This window comes from Oncorhynchus gorbuscha, linkage group LG14, assembly GCF_021184085.1.
Source record: "Oncorhynchus gorbuscha isolate QuinsamMale2020 ecotype Even-year linkage group LG14, OgorEven_v1.0, whole genome shotgun sequence".
Classification (NCBI taxonomy): domain Eukaryota; kingdom Metazoa; phylum Chordata; class Actinopteri; order Salmoniformes; family Salmonidae; genus Oncorhynchus; species Oncorhynchus gorbuscha.
In genome coordinates this window covers 72,596,635-72,618,062 of record NC_060186.1, presented here as the reverse complement: position 1 = coordinate 72,618,062, position 21,428 = coordinate 72,596,635, and the positions used below count along the sequence as shown (strand labels likewise).

At 46.5% G+C, this 21,428-nt stretch overlaps 1 protein-coding gene and 1 pseudogene across 1 annotated transcript in view; one reads left to right on the top strand and one right to left on the bottom strand.

The window, feature by feature from the left end:
- The window catches only part of LOC123995563, a 211,862-nt pseudogene that overhangs the window by 55,316 nt on the left and 135,118 nt on the right, over positions 1 to 21,428 (bottom strand).
- The window catches only part of LOC123995390 (forkhead box protein N3-like), a 70,447-nt gene continuing 56,694 nt past the window's right edge, over positions 7,676 to 21,428 (top strand). Inside the window, exons 1-2 of the mRNA XM_046298963.1 lie at positions 7,676 to 7,686; positions 11,478 to 11,482. The gene's annotated coding sequence lies outside the window, so the exon portion shown is untranslated. The remainder of the gene's footprint in view (positions 7,687 to 11,477; positions 11,483 to 21,428) is intronic.

The window sequence follows — 21,428 nt, the reverse complement described above, 5'->3', positions numbered from 1 at the left end:
CTCTACACACGCACTCTACACACTCTACACACACACTCTACACACACACTCTCTACACACGCACTCTACACACACACTCTACACACGCACTCTACACACACACACTCTACACACACACTCTACACACACACACAGTCTACACACACACACTCTACACACACACACTCTACACACACACTCTACACACACACACTCTTCAAACACACACTCTACACACACACTCTACACACACATTCTACACACACACACTCTACACACACACTCTACACACGCCCTCTACACACACACACTCTACACACACACTCTACACACACACTCTACACACACACATTCTACACACACACACTCTACACACACACTCTACACACGTACTCTACACACGCAGTCTACACACGCACTCTACACACGCAGTCTACACACGCACTCTACACACACTCTACACACACACTCTACACACACACTCTACACACACTCTACACACACACTCTACAAACACTCTACTCACACACTCTACACACACTACACACGCAGTCTACACACACACTACACACACACTCTACACACACACTCTACAAACACTCTACTCACACACTCTACACACACTACACACGCAGTCTACACACACACTCTACACACACAAACATTGTAATATTATATTATTGTACATTTTGTGATGGAATTGTTTTATACCTGTTTGCACCCCAGGAAGAGTAGCTGCTGCCTTGGTAGGAACTAATGGGGATCCTATTAAATACTAAATACTCTCCTCTCCTTCTCTCAAACCCACCATCCCTTGGATCAAGCACTCTTCCCTGAGCTCCACATCTAATAATGGCACCATCATTCCTCACTCTAATTCTTTTGGCAGGGCCTGTCAAACAGCATATGCTGGAGGACACTGTGACTTTGAAATGCTGCTAATGACCCAAGGATATTTTCCCCTCGCTCGCTGGTGATTAGAGAGAGAGAGGAGCGAGGGAGAGAGGAGAGAAAAAGAGAGGGTGCGAGAGAAAAGGAATAAGAGACAGAGATGTAAAGAGGGAGATGGAGAGAGATAAAGAGAGGGCGATATAAAGAGAGGGAGAGAGATATAAAGAGCGGGAGATAGATATAAGGAGAGGGAGAGAGATATAAAGAGGGAGAGAGAGATAAAGAGCGGGAGATAGATATAAGGAGAGGGAGAGAGATATAAAGAGGGAGAGAGATATAAAGAGAGGGAGATAGATATAAGGAGAGGGAGAGAGATATAAAGAGGGAGAGAGATATAAAGAGAGGGAGATATAAAGAGAGGGAGAGAGAGATAAAGAGAGGGAGATATAAAGAGGGAGAGAGATATAAAGAGAGGGAGATATAAAGAGAGGGAGAGAGAGATAAAGAGAGGGAGATATAAAGAGGGAGAGAGATATAAAGAGAGGGAGATATAAAGAGAGGGAGAGATAAAGAGAGGGAGAGAGAGATAAAAGAGGGAGAGAGAGATAAAGAGAGGGAGATATAAAGAGAGGGAGAGAGAGATAAAGAGAGGGAGAGAGATATAAAGAGAGGGAGAGAGATATAAAGAGAGGGAGATATAAAGAGAGGGAGAGAGATATAAAGAGAGGAGAGAGATATAAAGAGAGGGAGATATAAAGAGAGGGAGAGATATAAAGAGAGGGAGAGAGATATAAAGAGAGATAGATATAAAGAGAGGGAGATATAAAGAGAGGGAGAGAGATATAAAGAGAGGGAGAGAGATATAAAGAGAGGGAGATATAAAGAGAGGGAGAGAGATATAAAGAGAGGGAGAGAGATATAAAGAGAGGGAGATATAAAGAGAGGGAGAGAGATATAAAGAGAGGGAGATATAAAGAGAGGGAGAGAGATATAAAGAGAGGGAGAGATATAAAGAGAGGGAGATATAAAGAGAGGAGAGAGATATAAAGAGAGGGAGATATAAAGAGAGGGAGAGAGATATAAAGAGAGGGAGAGAGATATAAAGAGTGGGAGATAGATATAAGGAGAGGGAGATATAAAGAGAGGGAGAGAGATATAAAGAGAGGGAGAGAGATATAAAGAGGGAGAGAGATATAAAGAGAGGGAGATAGATATAAAGAGGGAGAGAGATATAAAGAGAGGGAGATAGATATAAGGAGAGGGAGAGAGATATAAAGAGTGGGAGATAGATATAAAGAGAGGGAGATATAAAGAGAGGGAGAGAGATATAAAGAGAGGGAGAGAGATATAAAGAGAGGGAGAGAGATATAAAGAGAGGGAGATATAAAGAGAGGGAGAGAGATATAAAGAGAGGGAGAGAGATATAAAGAGAGGGAGATATAAAGAGAGGGAGAGAGATATAAAGAGAGGGAGATATAAAGAGAGGGAGAGAGATATAAAGAGAGGGAGAGAGATATAAAGAGTGGAGATAGATATAAGAGAGGGAGATATAAAGAGAGAGAGAGATATAAAGAGAGGGAGAGAGATATAAAGAGGAGAGAGATATAAAGAGAGGGAGATAGATATAAAGAGGGAGAGAGATAAAAGAGAGGGAGATAGATATAAGGAGAGGGAGAGAGATATAAAGAGGGAGAGAGATATAAAGAGAGGGAGATAGATATAAGGAGAGGGAGATATAAAGAGAGGGAGAGAGATATAAAGAGGGAGAGAGATATAAAGAGAGGGAGAGAGATATAAAGAGGGAGAGAGATATAAAGAGAGGGAGAGAGATATAAAGAGGGAGAGAGATATAAAGAGAGGGAGATATAAAGAGAGGGAGAGAGAGATAAAGAGAGGGAGATATAAAGAGGGAGAGAGATATAAAGAGAGGGAGATATAAAGAGAGGGAGAGAGAGATAAAGAGAGGGAGATATAAAGAGGGAGAGAGATATAAAGAGAGGAGATATAAAGAGAGGGAGAGAGAGATAAAAAGAGGAGATATAAAGAGGGAGAGAGATATAAAGAGGGAGAGAGAGATATAAAGAGAGGGAGAGATAAAGAGAGGGAGAGAGAGATAAAGAGAGGGAGAGAGAGATAAAGAGAGGGAGATATAAAGAGAGGGAGAGAGAGATAAAGAGAGGGAGAGAGATATAAAGAGAGGGAGAGAGATATAAAGAGAGGGAGATATAAAGAGAGGGAGAGAGATATAAAGAGAGGGAGAGAGATATAAAGAGCGGGAGATAGATATAAGGAGAGGGAGATATAAAGAGAGGGAGAGAGATATAAAGAGAGGGAGATATAAAGAGGGAGAGAGATATAAAGAGAGGGAGAGAGATATAAAGAGAGGGAGATATAAAGAGGGAGAGAGATATAAAGAGAGGGAGATATAAAGAGAGGGAGAGAGAGATAAAGAGAGGGAGATATAAAGAGGGAGAGAGATATAAAGAGAGGGAGATATAAAGAGAGGGAGAGAGAGATAAAGAGAGGGAGATATAAAGAGGGAGAGAGATATAAAGAGGGAGAGAGAGATATAAAGAGAGGGAGAGATAAAGAGAGGGAGAGAGAGATAAAGAGAGGGAGAGAGAGATAAAGAGAGGGAGATATAAAGAGAGGGAGAGAGAGATAAAGAGAGGGAGAGAGATATAAAGAGAGGGAGAGAGATATAAAGAGAGGGAGATATAAAGAGAGGGAGAGAGAGATAAAGAGAGGGAGATATAAAGAGAGGGAGAGAGAGATAAAGAGGGAGAGAGAGATATAAAGAGAGGGAGAGATAAAGAGAGGGAGAGAGAGATAAAGAGAGGGAGAGATATAAAGAAGATATAAAGAGAGGGAGAGAGATAAAGAGAGGGAGGGAGATATAAACAGAGGGAGAGAGATATAAAGAGGGGGAGATATAAAGAGAGGGAGAGAGATAAAGAGGGAGAGCGAGATATAAAGAGAGGGAGGGATAAAGAGAGGGAGAGATATAAAGAGATTGAGATGTAAAGAGAGGGAGATGTAAAGAGAGAGAGATATAAAGAGAAGGAGAGAGATATAAAGAGAGGGAGAGCGATATAAAGAGATTGAGATATAAAGAGATTGAGATGTAAAGAGAGAGAGATATATAATGAGAGGGAGAGAGAGATAAAGAGATTGAGATATAAAGAGAGGGAGATGTAAAGAGAGAGAGAGAGAGAGATATAATGAGAGAGAGATGTAAAGAGAGAGAGAGAGATAATGAGAGGGAGAGAGAGATAAACAGAGGGAGAGAGAGAAAGAGAGGGATATGTAAAGAGAGAGAGAGATAATGAGAGGGAGAGAGAGAAAGAGAGGGAGAGAGATATAAACAGAGGGAGAGAGAGATAAAGAGAGGGAGAGAGATATAAAGAGAGGGAGAGAGAGATAAAGAGAGGGAGATATAAAGAGAGGGAGAGAGAGATAAAGAGAGGGAGATATAAAGAGAGAGAGATAATGAGAGGGAGAGCGAGATAAAGAGAGGGAGAGAGATATAAACAGAGGGAGAGAGAGATATAATGAGGGAGATAAAGAGAGGGAGCGAGATATAAACAGAGGGAGAGAGAGGTAAAGAGAGGGAGATATAAAGAGAGAGAGATAAAGAGAGGGAGAGAGATATAAACAGAGGGAGAGAGAGATAAAGAGAGGGAGAGAGAGATATAATGAGGGAGATAAAGAGAGGGAGCGAGATATAAACAGAGGGAGAGAGAGGTAAAGAGAGGGAGAGAAAGAGAGGGAGATGTAAAGAGGGAGAGAGAGATAATGAGAGGGAGAGAGAGATAAAGAGGGAGAGAGAGATAAAGAGAGGGAGGGAGATATAAAGAGAGGGAGAGAGATAAAGAGAGGGAGATATAAAGAGAGGGAGAGAGAGATAAAGAGAGGGAGACAGAGAAAAAGAGAGGGAGAGATAAAGAGAGGGAGAGAGATATAAAGAGAGGGAGAGAGATATAAAGAGAAGGATAGAAATATAAAGAGAGATAAAGAGAGGGAGAGATAAAGAGGGAGAGAGATATAAAGAGAGATAAAGAGAGGGAGAGATAAAGAGGGAGAGAGATATAAAGAGAGATAAAGAGAGGGAGAGATAAAGAGGGAGAGAGATATAAAGAGAGATAAAGAGAGGGAGAGATAAAGAGGGAGAGAGATATAAAGAGAGATAAAGAGAGGGAGAGATATATAAAGAGAGATAAAGAGAGGGAGAGATATATAAAGAGAAGGAGATATAGGTCACCAGGCAGCTCGTTATAGCACACACCTGTCACCATCGTTACGCGCACCTGCGCGTCATCAGACTCACCTGGTCTCCATCACTTCCCTGATTATCTTCCCTATATACAGTTGAAGTCGGAAGTTTATATACACTGAGGTTGGAGTCATTCAAACTTGTTTTTCAACCACTCCACAAATGTCATAATAACAAAATAGTCTCACCCTGATCCCCACATAACTGAGGGGCAGCTAAACCGAGGGGCAGCTACCGAGGGGCAGCTCGGGACAGAGGGGCAGCTTTGAGGGGCAGCATGGACAGAGGGGCAACTCGGGACAGAGGGGAAGCTTTTTCGGGACAGAGGGGCAACTCGGGACAGAGGGGCAACTCGGGACAGAGGGGCAGATTACAGAGGGGCAACTTTAGAGGGGCAACTCGGGATAGAGGGGCATCTCGGGATAGAGGGGCAGCCCGGGACAGAGGGGCAGCCCAGGACAGAGGGGCAGCCCGGGACAGAGGGGCAGCCCGGGACCGAAGCAGCCCGGTACTGAGGGGAAGCCCGGTACTGAGGGGAAGCCCGGTACTGAAAGTTCCTGTATTAAATGAGGGGAAGCCCGGTACTGAGAGGGAGCCCGGTAAGAGGAAGCTCAGTACAGAGAGGAAGCTCAGTACAGAGAGGGAGCCCAGTACAGAGAGGGAGCCTAGTACAGAGAGGAAGCTCAGTACTGAGAGGAAGCTCAGGCAGGTAGTAGGCTCAAAATCCTGGCTGGCTGGTGGACCTGGATGATTAAGGTTGTCTGGCCGATCTAGAAGATCTTGGCAGACTGGCACCTCTGGCGGATCCTGGCAGACTGGCACTTCTGGTGGATCCTGGCAGACTGGTTGCTTGTCATCATGGGAAGGAGATCAAAGGAGAGGATAAATCTGGCAACAGGCGGGAGACTCCAGTGCATAAAAAAGCTTGTAGACTTGAACAGGCGAAGTCTGGAGGCCTGGTGCGTGGTGCTGGAACTGGTGGTACTGGCACGAGGACACGCACAGGAAGCCTTTTTCCAACAATTGTGCCTGAGCTGCTACCGGAGGACTGGTGTATAGGTGGCAACAAGACCGGACCGTGCAGGCGCACTGGAGCTCTTGAAACCGAGCCATGGGACCACCTGGCTCGATGCCCACTCTAGCCCGGCCAATAGGAAGGGCTGGTAGACCGCAGCTGGCTCTGCACCCGCACTGGAAACACCTGTCTCCTAGAGGTGCCTGCCAGGTCTGTAGCCCAACGGTGAGCACAGGGAGTAAAGGTTTCCTACCTGGCATAACTATTCTCCCTTTTAGCTCCCCCCAATACATTTTTTGGGGTGACTTTCCGGTTTCCAACAAAGTGCTGCCTCCTCAACTCACGCCTCCCAGAACCTCCTTGGGACGGCGATATTCAGCAAAGGACCTTTTCCGTGAAGATGCTCTCCCAAGACCAGAGGAAACAGCTGTCCTCACAATTAACAGGGAGAGTAGGCTCAGGTCTGATCCTGACTCTGCCACTCTCTCTCTGCGCTCCCCCGTTACCTACGGTTTTCGCTCTGTAAGCCTGCTCTCCTTTTCGATTCCATCCGTGTATAGCCCTCCTCGCATTGCAAGGAATCTCAGGCCACTGCTCTGGGTCAGAACCTGTCGATTTCTTCCCAAAAAAGCCAGACTATGGTTTGCAACTGCACGGTCTGTGAATTGTGTGGGTGATTCTGTAATGATATTCGTCTGTTGTTTGTAGAAAGTCAGACCGAAATGCAGCGTGTAGGTTACTCATGACTTTTAATGAAGCTAATACGATACATGAAATAACAGAAGAAGAAAACAACAAACGAATGAAACTAATACAGCCTATCTGGTGACTAACACTAAGACAGGTACAGTCACCCACGAAATACAACGCACACTCAGGCTGCCTAAATACGGTTCCCAATCCAAGACAACGAGAATCAGCTGACTCCAATTAGGAATCGCCTCAGGCAGCCAAGCCTAACTAGACACACCCCTACTAATACACACTCCTAATTAATACAAACCCCAATACGAAATACAACATATAAACCCATGTCACACCCTGGCCTACCCAAACATATAACAAAAACACAAGATACAATGACCAAGGCGTGACACATGGGGCCAAAGATCATACTTTTGGGAGAAATGTCCTCTGGTCTGATGAGACAAAAATAGAACTGTTTGGCCATAATGACCATCGTTATGATTGGATGAAAAATGAGGATGCTTGCAAGCCGAAGAACACCATCCCAACCGTGAAGCATGGGGGTGGCAGCATCATGTTGTGTGGGTGCTTCTCTGCAGGAGGGACTGGTGCACATCACAAAATAGATGTCATCATGAGGACAGAAAATTACCTGGATATATTGAAGAAACATGTCAAGATATCCGTCAGGAAATTAAAGCTTGGTTGCAAATGACTCTTCCAAATGGACAATGACCCCAAGCTTACCTCCAAAGTTGTGGCAAAATGGTTTAAGGACCACAAAGTCCAAGGTATTGGAGTGGCCATCACAAAGCCCTGACCTCAATCCTACAGAAGATTTGTGGGCAGAACTGAAAAAGCGTGTGCGAGCAAGGAGGCCTACAAACCCGACTCAGTTACACCAGCTCTGTCAGGAGGAATGGGCCAAAATTCACCCAATTGATTGTGGGAAATTTGTGGAAAGCTACCTGAAACGTTTGACCCAAGTTAAACAATTTAAAGGCAACGCTACCAAATACGAATTGAGTGTATGTAAACTTCTGACCCACTGGGAATGTGATGAAAGATTATTATTCATCTTACTATTACTATTATTCTGACATTTCACTTTATTAAAATAAAGTTGTGATCCTAACTGACCTAAGACAGGGAATTTTTACTCGGATTAAATGTCAGGAATTGTCAGGTGAACAACATTGTTCACCCCCCCCCCCCTTTAAGATTTAGATGCACTATTGTAAAGTGACTGTTCCACTGGATGTCATAAGGTGAATGCACCAACTTGTAAGTCGCTCTGGATAAGAGCGTCTGCTAAATGACTTAAATGTAAATGTAAATGTAATTGTGAACAACTGAGTTTAAATGTATTTGGCTACGGTGTATGTAAACATCCGACTTCAGCTGTATTTCAGTCCCTTTGGTTCCTTCCCCAGGCGTCATTGTTCCTGGTCTGTGTTCTGTTAGTGTTTCTTGTTTTGTGTTATGTTCGTTTTATTTGATTAAAACACTCCCTGAACTTGCTTCCCGACTCTCAGTGCACATCGTTACAGAGCCAGAGAGTTATAAAAGAGAGAGAGATATATAGACTTTTTGATTTCTATACACTTTCTCAACTAAACATGCTGGGAGGAGCAGAGGGAGCCAAAATGGGTGGGACCTTGGAACAAGTTACCGGCCTTTTCAGTGGATGTTGCCATGGTGTTTAGTCTCGGGGACATACTGTTGGCCAATGGCTGAGGGCCTGTGCTGCTGTTTAATAAGTGAGAGAGAGAGACCGAGAGAGGGAGAAAAGAGACCTTACTGTCTAGATACAGGACACAGTACTCAATGCATCCCAAGCCAACGTTCCCACTTTAAAGCTCTCAAACACACAAAACCCATCCAGTTCACTCTCTCTGTCTTCACCCATCACTCTTAAAGTTACGCTAATTCATCCTCAATCTACTCTCTGGTTTAAATTTGTACAATGAGAGCTTTGCACAATGAATATACTTCCTGAATTGGCCATGCATCAAATGTAGTCTGATACTTGAACACTCGTCAGCATTGTGAAGGACACAGAGTGCCAGGAGGGAACTCACTGTCAAAATGGAAGTCATGTCTGGAAGATGCTGTTATGTGTTTGCAGGCAGGCATTATGTGTGTGTTTGTATGGTACAGTCTGAAAACATTAAGTTGAAGGGCCCGATGATCTCAGCCCAGATCTCAGAATCATTCCGCTCTTCCTCTATTCCATTTTTTATTTAACTAGGAAAGTCCATATTCTTATTTCCGATATTGGCCTACACTGGCAAAACTGTGCACCACCCTATGGGACTCCAAATCACAGCCAGTTGTGATACAGCCTGGATTTGAACCAGGGACTGTAATCTCAAATGACTTTATTGGCATGTGGAAATATTACATTTACATTTAAGTCATTTAGCAGACGCTCTTATCCAGAGCGACTTACAAATTGGTGCATTCACCTTATGACATCCAGTGGAACAGTCACTTTACAATAGTGCATCTAAATCTTAAAGGGGGGAGGGAATACTTATCCTATCCTAGGTATTCCTTAAAGAGGTGGGGTTTCAGGTGTCTCCGGAAGGTGGTGATTGACTCCGCTGTCCTGGCGTCGTGAGGGAGTTTGTTCCACCATTGGGGGGCCAGAGCAGCGAACAGTTTTGACTGGGCTGAGCGGGAGCTGTACTTCCTCAGTGGTAGGGAGGCGAGCAGGCCAGAGGTGGATGAACGCAGTGCCCTTGTTTGGGTGTAGGGCCTGATCAGAGCCTGGAGGTACTGAGGTGCCGTTCCCCTCACAGCTCCGTAGGCAAGCACCATGGTCTTGTAGCGGATGCGAGCTTCAACTGGAAGCCAGTGGAGAGAACGGAGGAGCGGGGTGACGTGAGAGAACTTGGGAAGGTTGAACACCAGACGGGCTGCGGCGTTCTGGATGAGTTGAAGGGGTTTAATGGCACAGGCAGGGAGCCCAGCCAACAGCGAGTTGCAGTAATCCAGACGGGAGATGACAAGTGCCTGGATTAGGACCTGCGCCGCTTCCTGTGTGAGGCAGGGTCGTACTCTGCGGATGTTGTAGAGCATGAACCTACAGGAACGGGCCACCGCCTTGATGTTGGTTGAGAACGACAGGGTGTTGTCCAGGATCACATCAAGGTTCTTAGCGCTCTGGGAGGAGGACACAATGGAGTTGTCAACCGTGATGGCGAGATCATGGAACGGGCAGTCCTTCCCCGGGAGGAAGAGCAGCTCCGTCTTGCCGAGGTTCAGCTTGAGGTGGTGATCCGTCATCCACACTGATATGTCTGCCAGACATGCAGAGATGCGATTCGCCACCTGGTCGTCAGAAGGGGGAAAGGAGAAGATTAGTTGTGTGTCGTCTGCATAGCAATGATAGGAGAGACCATGTGAGGTTATGACAGAGCCAAGTGACTTGGTGTATAGCGAGAATAGGAGAGGGCCTAGAACAGAGCCCTTGGGGAGACCAGTGGTGAGAGCGCGTGGTGAGGAGACAGATTCTCGCCACGCCACCTGGTAGGAGCGACCTGTCAGGTAGGACGCAATCCAAGCGTGGGCCGCGCCGGAGATGCCCAACTCGGAGAGGGTGGAGAGGAGGATCTGATGGTTCACAGTATCGAAGGCAGCCGATAGATCTAGAAGGATGAGAGCAGAGGAGAGAGAGTTAGCTTTAGCAGTGCGGAGCGCCTCCGTGATACAGAGGAGAGCAGTCTCAGTTGAATGACTAGTCTTGAAACCTGACTGATTTGGATCAAGAAGGTCATTCAGAGAGAGATAGCGGGAGAGCTGGCCAAGGACGGCACGTTCAAGAGTTTTGGAGAGAAAAGAAAAAAGGGATACTGGTCTGTAATTGTTGACATCGGAGGGATCGAGTGTAGGTTTTTTCAGAAGGGGTGCAACTCTCGCTCTCTTGAAGACGGAAGGGACGTAGCCAGCGGTCAGTGATGAGTTGATGAGCGAGGTGAGGTAAGGGAGAAGGTCTCCGGAAATGGTCTGGAGAAGAGGGGAGGGGATAGGGTCAAGCGGGCAGGTTGTTGGGCGGCCAGCCGTCACAAGACGCGAGATTTCATCTGGAGAGAGAGGGGAGAAAGAGGTCAGAGCACAGGGTAGGGCAGTGTGAGCAGAACCAGCGGTGTCGTTTGACTTAGCAAACGAGGATCGGATGTCGTCGACCTTCTTTTCAAAATGGTTGACGAAGTCGTCTGCAGAGAGGGAGGAGGGGGGATTCAGGAGGGAGGAGAAGGTGGCAAAGAGCTTCCTAGGGTTAGAGGCAGATGCTTGGAATTTAGCGTGGTAGAAAGTGGCTTTAGCAGCAGAGACAGAGGAGGAAAATGTAGAGAGGAGGGAGTGAAAGGATGCCAGGTCCGCAGGGAGGCGAGTTTTCCTCCATTTCCGCTCGGCTGCCCGGAGCCCTGTTCTGTGAGCTCGCAATGAGTCATCGAGCCACGGAGCGGGAGGGGAGGACCGAGCCGGCCTGGAGGATAGGGGACATAGAGAGTCAAAGGATGCAGAGAGGGAGGAGAGGAGGGTTGAGGAGGCAGAATCAGGAGATAGGTTGGAGAAGGTTTGAGCGGAGGGAAGAGATGATAGGAGAGAGTAGCGGGGGAGAGAGAGCGAAGGTTGGGCCGGTTGGGCCGGCGCGATACCATCCGAGTAGGGGCAGTGTGGGAGGTGTTGGATGAGAGCGAGAGGGAAAAGGATACAAGGTAGTGGTCGGAGACTTGGAGGGGAGTTGCAATGAGGTTAGTGGAAGAACAGCATCTAGTAAAGATGAGGTCGAGCGTATTGCCTGCCTTGTGAGTAGGGGGGGGAAGGTGAGAGGGTGAGGTCAAAAGAGGAGAGGAGTGGAAAGAAGGAGGCAGAGAGGAATGAGTCAAAGGTAGACGTGGGGAGGTTAAAGTCACCCAGAACTGTGAGAGGTGAGCCGTCCTCAGGAAAGGAGCTTATCAAGGCATCAAGCTCATTGATGAACTCTCCGAGGGAACCTGGAGGGCGATAAATGATAAGGATGTTAAGCTTGAAAGGGCTGGTAACTGTGACAGCATGGAATTCAAAGGAGGCGATAGACAGATGGGTAAGGGGAGAAAGAGAGAATGACCACTTGGGAGAGATGAGGATCCCGGTGCCACCACCCCGCTGACCAGAAGCTCTCGGGGTGTGCGAGAACACGTGGGCGGACGAAGAGAGAGCAGTAGGAGTAGCAGTGTTGTCTGTGGTGATCCATGTTTCCGTTAGTGCCAAGAAGTCGAGGGACTGGAGGGAGGCATAGGCTGAGATGAACTCTGCCTTGTTGACCGCAGATCGGCAATTCCAGAGGCTACCGGAGACCTGGAACTCCACGTGGGTCGTGCGCGCTGGGACCACCAGATTAGGGTGGCCGCGGCCACGTGGTGTGGAGCGTTTGTATGGTCTGTGCAGAGAGGAGAGAACAGGGATAAACAGACACATAGTTAACAGGCTACAGAAGAGGCTACGCCAATGCAAAGGAGATTGGAATGACAAGTGGACTACACGTCTCAAATGTTCAGAAAGGTAAGCTACGTAGCAAGAATTTTATTGACTAAAATGATTAAAATGATACAGTACTGCTGAAGTAGGCTAGCTGGCAGTGGGTGTGTTGTTGACACTACACGAATCAAGTCGTTCCGTTGACTGTAATAGTTTCTACAGTGCTGCTATTCGGGGGCTAGCTGGCTAGCTAGTAGTGTTGTTTACGTTACATGCGTTAAAAGAACGACAATAGCTGGCTAGCTAACCTAGAAAATCGCTCTAGACTACACAATTATCTTTGATACAAAGACGCTAGCTGTAGCTAGCTACGATCAAACAAATCAAACCGTTGTACTGTAATGAAATTAAATGAAAATGTGATACTACCTGTGAATGCGACCAGGTTGTTGAGTTCTATTCAGAAGACGTTGGCTAGCGTTGGCTAGCTAGCAGAGTCTCCTACGTTGTCTCTATGTTCAAATTGCCAAAGGAATGAAGTAAAAAATAAACTGAAATGAAATAAACTATTGAAAATGTACAGTAAACAATACACTCACAAAGTTCCAAAAGGATAAAGACTTTTTAAATGTCTTATTATGTCTATATACGGTGTTGTAATGTTGTGCAAATAGCTAAAGTTCAAAAGGGGAAATAAGTAAATACAAATATAGGTTGTATTTACAATGGTGTTTGTTCTTTTCTTGTGGCAACAGGTCACAAATCATGCTGCTGTGGCGGCAAACTGTGGTATTTCACCCAATAGATATTTATCAAAATTGGATTTGTTTTCTAATTCTTTGTGGGTCTGTGTAATCTGAGGGAAATATGTGTCTCTAATATGGTCATATATTTGGAGGTTAGGTAGTGCAGCTCAGTTTCCACCTCATTTTGTGGGCAGTGTGCACATAGCCTGTCTTCTCTTGAGAGCCAGGTCTGCCTACGGCAGCCTTTCTCAATAGCAAGGCTATGCTCACTGAGTCTGTACATAGTCAAAGCTTTCCTTAATTGTGTGTCACAGAGGTTAGGTATTCTGCCACCGTGTACTCTCTGTTTAGGGCCTCAGTTTTTTTGTAAATTCTTTCCAAAATGTCAAGTAATTATCTCTTTTTCTCTCTCTTTCTCTCTCTTTTCTCTCTCTCTCTCTCTCTCTCTCTCTCTCTCTCTCTCTCTAATAATAATAATATATGCCATTTAGCAGATGCTTTTATACAAAGCTCTCTCTGTCTGTGCGACTTACAGTCTCTACATTCTACGTATGGGTGGTCCCGGGATCTCTCCCACTACCCTGGCTCTCGCCATGCTCTACCAACTGAGCTACAGAAGGACTGTCTCTGTCTCTGTGTCCGTCTCTGTCTCTTTTTCTGTCTCTGACTGTCTGTCTGTCTGTGTGTTTCTCTCTGGTGGTCTCTGGTGTGTGGTCTCTGGTGTGTGGTCTCTGGTATGTGGTCTCTGGTCAGTGGTCTCTGGTCTGTGGTCTCTTATCTGTGGTCTCTGGTGTGTGGTCTCTGGTCTGTGGTCTCTAGTGTGTGGTCTCTGGTCTGTGGTTTCTGGTGTGTGGTCTCTGGTGTGTGGTCTGTGGTCTCTGGTGTATGGTCTCTGGTCTGTGGTCTCTGGTGTGTGGTCTCTGGTCTGTGGTCTCTGGTGTGTGGTCTCTGGTGTGTGGTCTGTGGTCTCTGGTCTGTGGTCTCTGGTGTGTGGTCTCTGGTGTGTGGTCTCTGGTGTGTGGTCTCTGGTCTGTGGTCTCTGGTCTGTGGTCTCTGGTGTGTGGTCTCTGGTGTGTGGTCTCTGGTCTCTGGTCTGTGGTTTCTGGGCTGTGGTCTCTGGTGTGTAGTCTCTGGTCTCTGGTCTCTGGTCTGTGGTCTCTGGTCTGTGTTGTCTCTGGTGTGTGGTCTCTGGTGTGTGGTCTCTGGTCTGTGGTCTCTGGTCAGTGGTCTCTGGTCTGTGGTCTCTGGTCTGTGTTGTCTCTGGTGTGTTGTCTCTGGTGTGTGGTCTCTGGTGTGTGGTCTCTGGTCTGTGGTCTCTGGTGTGTGGTCTCTGGTGTGTGGTCTCTGGTGTGTGGTCTCTGGTCTGTGGTCTCTGGTGTGTGGTCTCTGGTCTGTGGTTTCTGGGCTGTGGTCTCTGGTGTGTGGTCTCTGGTCTGTGGTCTCTGGTCAGTGGTCTCTGGTCTGTGGTCTCTGGTCAGTGGTCTCTGGTCTGTGGTCTCTGGTCAGTGGTCTCTGGTCTGTGGTCTCTGGTGTGTGTTGCTGATCTTTCAGGTCTTTGGTATGTGGTCTCTGGTATGTGGTCTCTGGTCTGTGGTCTCTGGTCTGTGGTCTCTGGTGTGTGGTCTCTGGTCTGTGGTCTCTGGTGTGTGGTCTCTGGTCTGTGGTTTCTGGTCTGTGGTCTCTGGTCTGTGGTCTCTGGTCTGTGGTCTCTGGTCTGTGGTCTCTGGTCTGTGGTCTCTGGTCTGTGGTCTCTGGTCTGTGGTCTCTGGTCTGTGGTCTCTGGTGTGTGTTGCTGATCTTTCAGGTCTTTGGTGTGTGTGTTTGTGTGTTGCTGATCTTTCAGGTCTTTGGTGTGTGTGTGTTTGTGTTTCTGGTGTCTCGAGTCTTTGGTGTTTGTGTGTTGCTGAGCAGCTCTGAGGAGAATATTGCCACATGGTCGACAGCCCTCTGAGAGACACCATGACCCCTGACCTCCATCTCATATCTCCCTATGCTCTGTGGCAGGGCTAGAGGCACAAAGAGGCACAAACACAAACACACACACGCACACACGCACACACACACTGGACTATCCCGTGCCACTGGTCAACTCAGCCTCACATGTGTGCCCCGTGGAGCCCTGATATTTGTCGTCAAGGGAACACAGGAAATGGAAACTGAAACTGATTTCATGGAATGAAGCTGGAGAAAACCACAACCTTTCCTACACCAATGTTGACATACAGGAGGTTATTATTTTCTCAATCCGTCTCTCTCGCTCTCTCACTCTCTGGTCCTCTCTCCTTCTCTCTCTCTCTCTCCCCCTCGCTTGTTCTCTCTCTCTCTCTCTCTCTCTCTCTCTCTCTCTCTCTCTCTCTCTCTCTCTCTCTCTCTCTCTCTCTCTCTCTCTCTCTCTCTCTCTCTCTCTCTCTCTCTCTCTCTCTCTCTCTCTCTCTCTCTCTCTCGACTCAGTGGTGTGTAGAGAATGATAAAGGTTGTTCTTATTGTCATCAGACCTCCAGATTAGTTTTGCCTCAGTGGATCCCCAGTCCTGGGTTTATCCCAACCATCAGCCAGACAGCAATACAACTCCCATCCCCTCCTCAGAGTAATATCTCCTAACCTGCTACTGTATTTAGTTATGTTGACATCTAATGTCTCCTACTATTATATTCATTGGTTGCATCCCGACATCCTATTCCCTACATAGTGTTTGACCAGTCTCACTGGGCACAACCGTCTATTCAACGTCTGTCTATGCCATGTTGGTTCAATGTCATTTCATTAAAATGACGTGGAAACAGCATTGATTCAACAAGTGTGTGTCCAGTTGGGTGACCTGTAGACCTACTGCTATCTTCATTCTATTCTCCTTTCATTGGCTGATTCACTAAATACTTTGTAAAGACTCTAAGGTCTGTAGTTATGAATGTTTTCTCCATTAGACCATATTCATCATGTGAACCTTCAAATCAAATCAAAATCAAATCAAATTTTATTTGTCACATACACATGGTTAGCAGATGTTAATGCGAGTGTAGCGAAATGCTTGTGCTTCTAGTTCCGACAATGCAGTGATAACCAACAAGTAATCTAACTAACAATTCCAAAACTACTGTCTTATACACAGTGTAAGGGGATAAGGAACATGTACATAAGGATATATGAATGAGTGATGGTACAGAGCAGCATACAGTAGATGGTATCGAGTACAGTATATAGATATGAGATGAGTGTGTAGACAAAGTAAACAAAGTGGCATAGTTAAAGTGGCTAGTGATACATGTGTTACATAAGGATGCAGTCGATGATGTAGAGTACAGTATATACATATGCATATGAGATGAATAATGTAGGGTAAGTAACATTATATAAGGTAGCATTGTTTAAAGTGGCTAGTGATATATTTACATCATTTCCCATCAATTCCCATTATTAAAATGGCTGGAGTTGGGTCAGTGTCAATGACAGTGTGTTGGCAGCAGCCACTCAGTGTTAGTGGTGGCTGTTTAACAGTCTGATGGCCTTGAGATAGAAGCTGTTTTTCAGTCTCTCGGTCCCAGCTTTGATGCACCTGTACTGACCTCGCCTTCTGGATGATAGCGGGGTGAACAGGCAGTGGTTCGGGTGGTTGATGTCCTTGATGATCTTTATGGCCTTCCTGTAACAACGGGTGGTGTAGGTGTCCTGGAGGGCAGGTAGTTTGCCCCCGGTGATGCGTTGTGCAGTCCTCACTACCCTCTGGAGAGCCTTACGGTTGAGGGCGGAGCAGTTGCCGTACCAGGCGGTGATACAGCCCGCCAGGATGCTCTCGATTGTGCATCTGTAGAAGTTTGTGAGTGCTTTTGGTGACAAGCCGAATTTCTTCAGCCTCCTGAGGTTGAATAGGCGCTGCTGCGCCTTCTTCACGACGCTGTCAGTGTGAGTGGACCAATTCAGTTTGTCTGTGATGTGTATGCCGAGGAACTTAAAACTAGCTACCCTCTCCACTACTGTTCCATCAATGTGGATAGGGGGGTGTTCCCTCTGCTGTTTCCTGAAGTCCACAATCATCTCCTTAGTTTTGTTGACGTTGAGTGTGAGGTTATTTTCCTGACACCACACTCCGAGGGCCCTCACCTCCTCCCTGTAGGCCGTCTCGTCGTTGTTGGTAATCAAGCCTACCACTGTTGTGTCGTCCGCAAACTTGATGATTGAGTTGGAGGCGTGCGTGGCCACGCAGTCGTTGAACAGGGAGTACAGGAGAGGGCTCAGAACGCACCCTTGTGGGGCCCCGTGTTGAGGATCAGCGGGAGGAGATGTTGTTGCCTACCCTCACCACCTGGGGGCGGCCCGTCAGGAAGTCCAGTACCAAGTTGCACAGGGCGGGGTCGAGACCCAGGGTCTCGAGCTTGATGACAGCTTGGAGGGTACTATGGTGTTGAATGCCGAGCTGTAGTCGATGAACAGCATTCTCACATAGGTATTCCTCTTGTCCAGGTGGGTTAGGGCAGTGTGCAGTGTGGTTGAGATTGCATCGTCTGTGGACCTATTTGGGCGGTAAGCAAATTGGAGTGGGTCTAGGGTGTCAGGTAGGGTGGAGGTGATATGGTCCTTGACTAGTCTCTCAAAGCACTTCATGATGACGGAAGTGAGTGCTACGGGGCGGTAGTCGTTTAGCTCAGTTACCTTAGCTTTCTTGGGAACAGGAACAATGGTGGCCCTCTTGAAGCATGTGGGAACAGCAGACTGGTATAGGGATTGATTGAATATGTCCGTAAACACACCGGCCAGCTGGTCTGCGCATGCTCTGAGGGCGCGGCTGGGGATGCCGTCTGGGCCTGCAGCCTTGCGAGGGTTAACACGTTTAAATGTCTTACTCACCTCGGCTGCAGTGAAGGAGAGACCGCATGTTTCCGTTGCAGGCCGTGTCAGTGGCACTGTATTGTCCTCAAAGCGGGCAAAAAAATTATTTAGTCTGCCTGGGAGCAAGACATCCTGGTCCGTGACTGTAGTCCGTGATTGACTGTAGACCCTGCCACATGCCTCTTATGTCTGAGCCATTGAATTGAGATTCCACTTTGTCTCTGTACTGACGCTTAGCTTGTTTAATAGCCTTACGGAGGGAATAGCTGCACTGTTTGTATTCAGTCATGTTGCCAGACACCTTGCCCTGATTAAAAGCAGTGGTTCGCGCTTTCAGTTTCACGCGAATGCTGCCATCAATCCACGGTTTCTGGTTAGGGAATGTTTTTATCGTTGCTATGGGAACGACATCTTCGACGCACGTTCTAATGAACTCGCACACCGAATCAGCGTATTCCTCAATATTCCCATCTGACGCAATACGAAACATGTCCCAGTCCACGTGATGGAAGCAGTCTTGGAGTGTAGAGTCAGCTTGGTCTGACCAGCGTTGGACAGACCTCAGCGTGGGAGCCTCTTGTTTTAATTTCTGCCTGTAGGCAGGGATCAGCAAAATGGAGTCGTGGTCAGCTTTTCCGAAAGGGGGCGGGGCAGGGCCTTATATGCGTCGCGGAAGTTAGAGTAACAATGATCCAAGGTTTTACCACCCCTGGTTGCGCAATCGATATGCTGATAAAATTTAGGGAGTCTTGTTTTCAGATTGGCTTTGTTAAAATCCCCAGCTACAATGAATGCAGCCTCCGGATAAATGTTTTCCAGTTTGCAAAGAGTTAAATAAAGTTCGTTCAGAGCCATCGATGTGTCTGCTTGGGGGATATATACGGCTGTGATTATAATCGAAGAGAATTCTCTTGGAAGATAATGCGGTCTACATTTGATTGTGAGGAATTCTAAATCAGGTGAACAGAAGGATTTGAGTTCCTGTATGTTTCCTTCATCACACCATGTCCCGTTAGTCATGAGGCATACGCCCCCGCCACTCTTCTTACCAGAGAGATGTTTGTTTCTGTCGGCACGATGCGTTGAGAAACCCGTTGGCTGCACCGCCCTGGATAGCGTTTTCCCAGTGAGCCATGTCTCCATAAAGCAAAGAACGTTGCAGTCTCTGATGTCCCTCTGGAATGCCACCCTTGCTCGGATTTCATCAACCTTGTTGTCGAGAGACTGGACATTGGCAAGAAGAATACTGGGAAGTGGTGCGCGATGTGCCCTTTTTCGGAGTCTGACCAGAACACCGCCGCGTTTCCCTCTTTTTCGGAGTCGTTTCCTTGGGTCGCTGCATGCGATCGATTCCGTTGTCCTGTTTGTAAGGCAGAACACAGGATCCGCGTCGCGGAAAACATATTCTTGGTCGTACTGATGGTGAGTTGACGCTGATCTTATCCTTACTGACCTGAAGTCAGTTTAACACCCTGTAAATAGACTGTCTCTCTGAGGAGTTCATTAACCTCTTCACCCTTGTAAACACTTGGTCCACGTGTCTCGCATAATAGAGAAAGGAGGTTTAGGTTGTGAATACTGTCTGTCTGTCTGTCTGTCTGTCTGTCTGTCTGTCTGTCTGTCTGTCTGTCTGTCTGTCTGTCTGTCTGTCTGTCTGTCTGTCTGTCTGTCTGTCTGTCTTTCTTTCAAGCTGCTAGAATAGTGGACCCCAAACTAGGGGCCGCGACACATGGGGTCACCTGATATGAAAATGGAGTTGTGGGAGAATTTCCAAAATAAAAAAAAAGTATATACTGTGTACTACTATTGTCACGCCTTGGTCATTGTATTTTGTGTTTTTGTTATATGTTTGGGTAGGCCAGGGTGTGACATGGGTTTATATGTTGTGTTTCGTATTGGGGTTTGTATTATTTGGGATCGCGGCTGATTAGGGGTGTGGTATAGGCTTGGCTGCCTGAGGCGATTCTCAATTGGAGTCAGGTGATTCTCGTTGTCTCGGATTGGGAACCGTATTTAGGTAGCCTGAGTTCGCTTTGTATTTCGTGGGTGTTTGTTCCTGTCTCTGAGTTGTAGTCACCAGATAGGCTGTAATTAGTTTCATGTTCCGTTCTGTTGTTTTTTGTAGTTAGTATCAGTTATTTCATGTACCGCGTTCTTTCATTAAAGTTATGAGTAACCTACACGCTGCATTTCGGTCCGACTCTCTTTCTTCAACAGACGAACGCCGTTACAACTATATAGTTGAAGTCGGAAGTTGACATACATCTTAGCCAAATACATTTAAACTCAGTTTTTCACTATTCCTGACATTTAATCCTAGTAAAAATTCCCTGTTCGAGGTCAGTTAAGATCACCACTTTATGTTAAGAATGTGAAATGTCAGAATTTGTCAGCTTTTATTCCTTTCATCACATTTCTAGTGGGTCAGAAGTTTCCATACACTCAATTAGTATTCGGTAGCATTGCCTTTAAATTGTTTAACTTTTTTATTTGATTTATTTTACCAGGCAAGTCAGTTAAGAACAAATTCTTATTTTCAATGACGGCCTAGGAACAGTGGGATAACTGCCTGTTCAGGGGCAGAACAACAGATCTGTACCTTGTCAGGTCGGGGGTTTGAACTTGCAACCTTCCGGTTACTAGTCCAACGCTCTAACCACTTTGGAATTTTGCTTTATTCTTTGAGTAAACTCAGTAGGATTACTCTATACCTGTGTCCTGCACCTGACTTCGCTTTCACTCTGCTTTCACTCTGCACCCAATCGCTGACACGTACATGCTTTTTCAGGTTTATCCACACATTTTCTATAGGATTGAGATCAGGGCTTTGTGGTGGCCACTCCAATACATTGAATTTGTTGCCCTTTAGCCATTACTTTGGAAGTATGCTTGGGGTTATTGTCCATTTGGAAGACCCATTTGCTACCAAGCTTTAAATTCCTGACTGATGTCTTGAGATGTTGTTTCAATATATCCACATAATTTTCCTGCCTCATGAGCCATCTATTTTGTGATGTGCACCAGTCCCCCCTGCAGCAAAGCACCCCCATAACATGATGCTTCCACCCCCATGCTTCACGGTTGGGAAAGTGTTCTTCGGCTTGCAAGCCTCCCCATTTTTCATCCAAACATGATGTTCATTACTATTTTCGTTTCATCAGACCAGAGGACATTTCTCCAAAAAGTATGATCTTTGTCCCCATGTGCAGTTGCAAACCGTAGTCTGGCTTTTTTATGGAGGTTTTGGAGCAGTGGCTTCTTCCTTGCTGATCGGTCTTTCAGGTTATGTGGATACAGGATTCATTTTACTGTGGATGCGATACAACCTTCCGTTACTAATCCAAAGCTCTAACCACTAAGGCTACCCTGCCGCCCTGTCGATATAGGACTCGTTTTACTGTTTCCTCCAGCATCTTCACAAGGTCCTTTGCTGTTGTTCTGGGATTGATTTTCACATTTCACACCAAAGTACGTTCATCCCTAGGAAACAGAACGCGTCTCCTTCCTGAGAGGTATGACGGCTGCGTGGTCCCATCGTGTTTATACT